The sequence below is a fragment of the Camellia sinensis genome, chromosome 11 (assembly GCF_055761805.1).
Source record: "Camellia sinensis isolate YWXY chromosome 11, ASM5576180v1, whole genome shotgun sequence".
NCBI classification, from domain to species: domain Eukaryota; kingdom Viridiplantae; phylum Streptophyta; class Magnoliopsida; order Ericales; family Theaceae; genus Camellia; species Camellia sinensis.
In genome coordinates, this window is record NC_138971.1 from 138,009,881 (window position 1) to 138,016,581 (window position 6,701).

General features: G+C 41.1%; 1 pseudogene across 1 annotated transcript; it reads right to left on the reverse strand.

Annotated features, from left to right (window-relative positions):
* Positions 1-290: 290 nt before the first annotated feature.
* LOC145802809 (UDP-glycosyltransferase 91A1 pseudogene) lies at positions 291-3,085 on the reverse strand (annotated as a pseudogene). Its single transcript, XR_014344633.1, has one exon. The product of XR_014344633.1 is annotated as a UDP-glycosyltransferase 91A1 pseudogene (transcript).
* Positions 3,086-6,701: the final 3,616 nt, after the last annotated feature.

Below are 6,701 nucleotides of genomic sequence, written 5' to 3' on the forward strand. Positions count from 1 at the left end.
GGTCTCTCACCAATCTTTGGATTAGGTGCTATCATATGATTGTACTTGTTTTTTAGTATCAACTTACTTAGAATTATAGAGTTTAGCTATGATACTCAGTGTATTTTTCTCTTTTATTGATGTAAGTCATCCTTGTACTTTGTTTCTTTGGTCAATAAAGTTTTTTATTTTTATAATAATAAAAATAAAAGAACTAAAATTAATTGAACCAATTTGAGTTAAAATAAAAAATTCAGAACTAAATTGAGTCTATTAATTAATTGGAGTGACTAAAATAACAATAACTAAAATGATGTAATTTGTCTTTATTTATATTATTCTCAACAAATACAAATTAGAAAGCAAAACATTACAGATAGCAAAAGCAATACAAACCCGGACTCATATTGAAGAAGCAGCCACAAAGCAAAACATAGTTTACACAAATAAATTTCGAAATAACTTTGAAAATAATTTTTTGATTGCCTATTCACTTCTAACATGTTTCTGGGCACCAATCTTAGCTTCATTTTTCTTCTTATTAAGCTCACTGTTTATGCTTTTTGAGATAATCCAAAAAATTATTAACGTACTTATCTTGTACAGCATCGTCAACAAGCAACCCACTCATCTCTTTAACCTTCTCCGTGTAAATCCTGCCTTCATCCTCAACTATCACTAGTCTCAGAGAGTCGGCCACCGAGTCTCTCGTGAACGACCCGTCTTGCTCCTCTCTCGGTATCAAGTATGCCATTCTCTTCTCTTCCAAAAGCCTAGCGATCAACCCTGTGTCCGCCAGGGAAGACAACAAAATGAGTGGCTTCTTGAACTGTATAGCCTCAACAACTGAACTCAACCCAGCGTGAGACAAGAACCCACCCACCGAGTCATGACTCAGTATCTTGAGTTGAGGTGCCCAACTGGTGCAAACTACACCGCGTTCCTTAGTTCTCTCCTCAAACCCGTTTGGTAACTCGATCACCTCAGTATCAGCCACACCACGCCGATTCCTCAGAACCCAAAAAAATGGTAACTCAGATAGCTCTAACCCGAGAGCTATCTCAGTGAGTTCGGCTTGATTTGGCTTTGCTTCGCTCCCGAATGCGACGTAGACAACCGACCTCTTAGATTGCTTGTCAAGCCACTCTTTAATCTCCGTCCAAGCTTCCCCGTTGTCACTACTATCATACGCCGTGGTGGGAAGTAGACCGATAGGTATAATCGGCTTCTGGTGAATCTGTTGAAGAAGTTTTAACCATTCGGGTTCGAACTCATAAGAGCTTCTCACAGCCAACACGTCACAAGCTTCGATGCCTGCTCCAAACCGATATGTACCGGGAATGTTTTCCTCATCGACACTGGCTACGTCGTCAAAGATACGCTTAACCTCAAAGAGCCGAAAGCATGCGATGTTAGATTTAAAGGGGATCCATTTGGGTGTAACAGTGAAGTCCTCGGGCGTTGTACGATCATCTTCGCCCTTCAAGACTGGTATGGGACCAGCAAAGCACAACGAAGCGGCAATGAAGATGCTGAAGCAGACTCTAGAAATGCCAAGTTTGGCAGCAACAGGGCCTAGCCAATAAGGTGCGAAATCGTAAATCACCCAATCGGGAGCCATATCTGCTAGAAGCTGAGTCATGGGTTGTTGGAGTTGATCGTAGGCCATCTTCAGATACTTGACCTTGTCATAGGGAAGATCGGTGGTGGACTCAGCGTTTTTGGGGAGTTTTTCGACCTGAGGCAATTGAAGCGTCACTAGATTGATGAGAGGGGCCAGATTTGGAGGCATTTTTGGGAGTCTGTCGATGTTTCTAGGAGTGGATACAAAGGATACTTTGTGACCCTTTTGAGCTATGAGCTTCGAAAGCTCTAGGAAAGGAATCATGTGACCAAAGGCTAACCATGGGAGCATAACTATGTGTAGCTTATCATCACTTTCCATGGATGGTTTAGGCATGGACTCCATGTTCGGAACTGGTTAGTAGACGACTGGCCGAGTGTCTATCACTTGATGGGAAACAAGCAAGCTAGATAGGGTGATTGCTAGTTAGAGCATTATGCATTAGAGCTGTAAATAAACTAATGTATTATTAATTGATGTATTGATTTATTTATGTATTGAATGTTATATGAATAAAGAGGTACACTCTCGGTTATATAGGAGAGAAAATTACAAACATCATCATGCCAAAAGTGGATCCACTAACCGAAAGTAAAGGCACTAATCTAAAGCCTAAAGCACTAACATAAAATATATTAACAGCCCCCCTCAAACTCAAGGAGGATAGGTACTAACCAACTTGAGTTTGGAGAGAGTAACAAAACAGAAAAATAAACTGATAAATAAAAAATGGATAGGAGACACGGTATGGTCGTGTCAGACTGTTGTAGGAGACACTTTATGGGGTCATGTCGGACCGGTGTAGAAGGACAGTTTACGAGGTCATGCCGGACCGATGTAGCAGGACAGTTTACGAGGTCATGCCGGACCGATGTAGCAGACACTGTGTGGTCGTGTCAGACCGATGTAGAAGACAGTTTACGGGGTCATGTCGGACCGTTGTAGAAGACAGTTTACGGGGTCATGTCGGACCGTTGTAGCAGATACTGTGTGGTCGTGTCAGACCGTTGTAGACGACAGTTTATGGGGTCATGTCGGACCGTTGTAGCAGCTGACCGGAATCAATGTCGGGACAGTTTACGGGGTCATGTCGGACCGAGGTAGCAGGACAGTTTACGGGGTCATGTCGGACCGTTGTAGAAGACAGTTTACGGGGTCATGTCGGACCGATGTAGAAGCTGAGCAAACACTGTGTGGTCGTGTCAGACCGTTGTAGAAGGTTGTGGTGGTGCACCAAGGGGGCGACTTAGGGAGTGCGCCATGAGCGACTTATACATGATACTGTGTATAACCCCCCCTCAAACTCAAATAGGTGTGAAGATAGAAACCTATTTGAGGTTGAAACAAAGGGATTGATAAAGCTGACCGGTGTAGAAGACACTGTATGAGTGTGTATATAGGCTGCCCAAAAAATATACATGGATGTAGATATCGAGCCCTCAAAAGTCGTGCCCTCAAAAGGTGTGCCTAATCTTTCAAAAGGCGTGCCATCAAAAGGCGTGCCCGATGCATCAAAAGGCGTACCAGATATGATGGCGAGACACGTGAGTGCCTTGGCTGGCGTGCCCGTTTGTCTGACGTCAAGAGGCGCGCGATGCGCGTGGCTACCTCGGCTATTTAACCAAGACAGAGGCTGAGGCCGAGGCAGAGGCAAAAAAAACCTGCGAAATCCTCTGAAAAACTCTTCGTTGTGCTGAGAGAGAGAGTCTGTAACACTCTGTTGCGAGAGATATTCTGTAACACTCTGTTGCCCAGAAAATGGCCTCTTCGTCCCGCCCTCTGCTTACTCTCTTTCCCGACCTCAACGAGTCCACAAGAGAGATAACTGGTGCGGTGTCCCGTGAACTTCAACCAAACACCACTGGGTTTGCTCCGTTGAACTTTCCGATGCAGTCGGTGGAGCAAAAAATGGCAGTGCAAACGGATGTGGAGGCTAATCAGTATACTTTGAAGGCATGTGTGGAGTCCATGACGGCGGTCACAAACTTGTCGCACCGGCTGCAGAGTAGGACAAATGAGGTGCAGCAATTAAACTCCCAGTTGGCTCTGCTCCAACGCATGTATAAGGATGCGCGAGCAGAGATAAGCGTGCTAAGGGCAGAAAACAAGGAGCTGAAGCGGAAGGCCACCGTGATGTTCCGATTTGGAGGGCCGCCATATGCTGCAGTGGAGGAGCAGGGAGTAGTGATCGTGCCCAGTGGAGTGGGAAACACGGAGGCAACACCGGCAAAGGCCGCCCAGGACGGAAGCAAGAAGAAGAAACCGGCGGCAGAGTAGAGAAGAAAAATCCCACTGTTCCGAGTGGTGTTGGTTTGGTTGTGTGTTGTTTTGTTTTGTTTTGTTTTTTTTTTTTTTTTTTTGTGGTGTAAAATGGTGATCGGGGGAGCCCCGACATGAATAAAATGAGTTTGGGGTGCAGTGACTGCCTCTGTGTGTTTTGTTGGTTTTTTTTTTTTTTTTTTTTTTTTTTTTTTTTTTTTTGTGTGTGTGTGTGGGCAAAGAAAGAAGAAGGGAATAAAAGATGAAAAATAAAGTGAAATAAAAAAATAAAAAAAAAGAAAGAAAACCTGCAATAGTTTTTTTTTTTTTTGAATGAAAAAATAAATAAATAAATAAAATAAATAAATAAATAATATATGATAATAAACATATATATATATATATATATATATATATATGAAAAGAAAAGAAAGTTGAGTAGATATAAAATAAAAAAAAAAGTTAGGTAAAATAAAATAATGATGAGTGGGGGTGCAACTTTCGGTTGCTTTGGAAAAGAGGGAATAAAATAAAGATAAAAAAAAAAAGAAAAGAAAGTGGAGTGCATTGATTATTTAATATAATAATAATAGTAATAAAAAAATAAAAAAATAGACCACTTGGAGAATGTAATATCTCCTTTGCAGACCACTTGGAGATATCTTGAGATTCGTTTGGTAGGGTGTGATTAAAAAAAAAAGAAAAAGGAGGAGAGAGAACATGCCGCCCCATGCGTATGAAGGGGCCCAGAATTGGTCTTCTTTAGAGAAGCAGAACCAGAAACCCCAGAAGAGGAAACCTCAATGCTTGAATCTGTCAATAGATATCCTGATGGTGAAGTTGTTGCTTCAAAACAGGGGATAACTGCTCAACATCTTAATCCAACTGTTGAAAATCAGAGACAAACTCAAGAGGAAATGGCATTTGGATCTTGTATCCTGCAAGAGTCTAGCACAGTTGAGAACTCTGATGTTCGGGAAGCATCAAAAGTCGGTAAACTCACAGTTAGAATTGGAAAAGAGAAGGGTAGAAGGAAAAGGAAGAAAAAGTGTTCGGGAACAGGATTATCTGGAATCTTTGACGTTGCAAGCAGTCAAAGTGGTAATTCTGGTAATTCTACGCCTTCATCACCCTTGTCCCCAGTCACATCTTTTACACCTAAACGGTTGTGGCCACAGTCTTATGAGGCAGGTCAATCAGTTGAGTCTAGTAATCAGTTTGGGCAAGTGGTTGATCAACCCTGTGGAGCCATCAACAGGAACTGGGAGCCGAAGTAAGGTTCGTCGACGAGATCGGAGGTTCGGGACGGCGGAGGGAAGGGGTTCGCGGCGGCGATGGACTCGACGAAGCCGTTCTTGCACTCGTGACAGACCACGTCGGGGAGGGTTTCGATGGAGACCCGTTTGTCGCAGTGGTAGCACCAGTACTGTAACGGATCAGGATCCGAACCCGATTGGGTCTGTGATGGTGGGGCTTCTTCGGCCATAGGGATTCGAGTACCGATACAGACGATGAAGACTCCGCACGAAGTGGTGAAGACTTGCGCAGAGAGAGAGAGGAAGCTTGTGTGTTGTGGGGTTGTTCTCCCTCCCCTGCACACCGAGAGAAAAAGAGAGAGGAGGAGTTGTATTAGTTGGAAGATGAGAGGGCCGGCGGGCGGCCAAGGCGAGGCTGCCGCCCGCCGGGGAAGCGAAAATACGAGGTTCTTAACAAAGCTCTGATACCATGTAAATAAACTAATGTATTATTAATTGATGTATTGATTTATTTATGTATTGAATGTTATATGAATAAAGAGGTACACTCTCCGTTATATAGGAGAGAAAATTACAAACATCATCATGCCAAAAGTGGATCCACTAACCGAAAGTAAAGGCACTAATCTAAAGCCTAAAGCACTAACATAAAATATATTAACAAGAGCATTATGCATCACCTGTTAGCCAGTTCTACAACCGAACATTAGTTTTATGTGTTATATATTATATTATGTTGTTAGGTCTAACAAAATAGATTTTTTTTTTTTTTAATAATTTATAAAATGTGTCAAAAGCCATGTCACGTAAATAAATTCTTTTTTTCCCCTCGAAAGGAAGAAATAACGCAGTGGTGGGATGCTCATCAGTTGAATGTCTGTTGCATTGGTGGTCCTCAAAATGATTCTTTGGCCTCATTTGGAAAGTTAATTATTTTAGTATGTTATTTTAATTTTTAGCTATTTTAATAGATTAAAATTTTTATATTTGAGAAGATGGTTGGATTTTTTTTATAATTGGATGTGATGTTTGTGAGAGAAAAAATGAAATAATTATGAACTTAATATGACAATTTATCTTATTGACTAATTTAACTTATTTTAACTTTTTATAAATTTTAACCTTAAAAAAAAGCCATGAATCCACTTCCCCATAGCCCTTGAACTTTCAACTGTGATTCATAACTCTAAAAGTTGAGTTATAAACAGAGCTCTACTGAGTTGGCATATTCAAAAAATAAATAAATAAATAAATAACTTAAGTCATAATATCACATTAAGGTGAGACCTACACAATTGTCACATCATTAGAGCAACTCTAGAGCTTTGAAGCATTTTCCTTGAACTTTATAAGATTCGTTTGGAAAGTGAGTTGGCTTTTTAACTTTTTGAATTTTTTAGCCTGAAGTTAAAAAGTCTCGTTTGGAAAGGATTTTTTGACTTTTTTTGAGAGAAAATGTAATGATTATGGGTTAGATGTGATGTTTTGTCTTGTTAAGCAAAAAAATCTATTTTGTCTTTTTGTAACTAAAATAACCTCAAACCCATCCAACCCATTCTTCTCAAACGAAGTCATAGTGAACC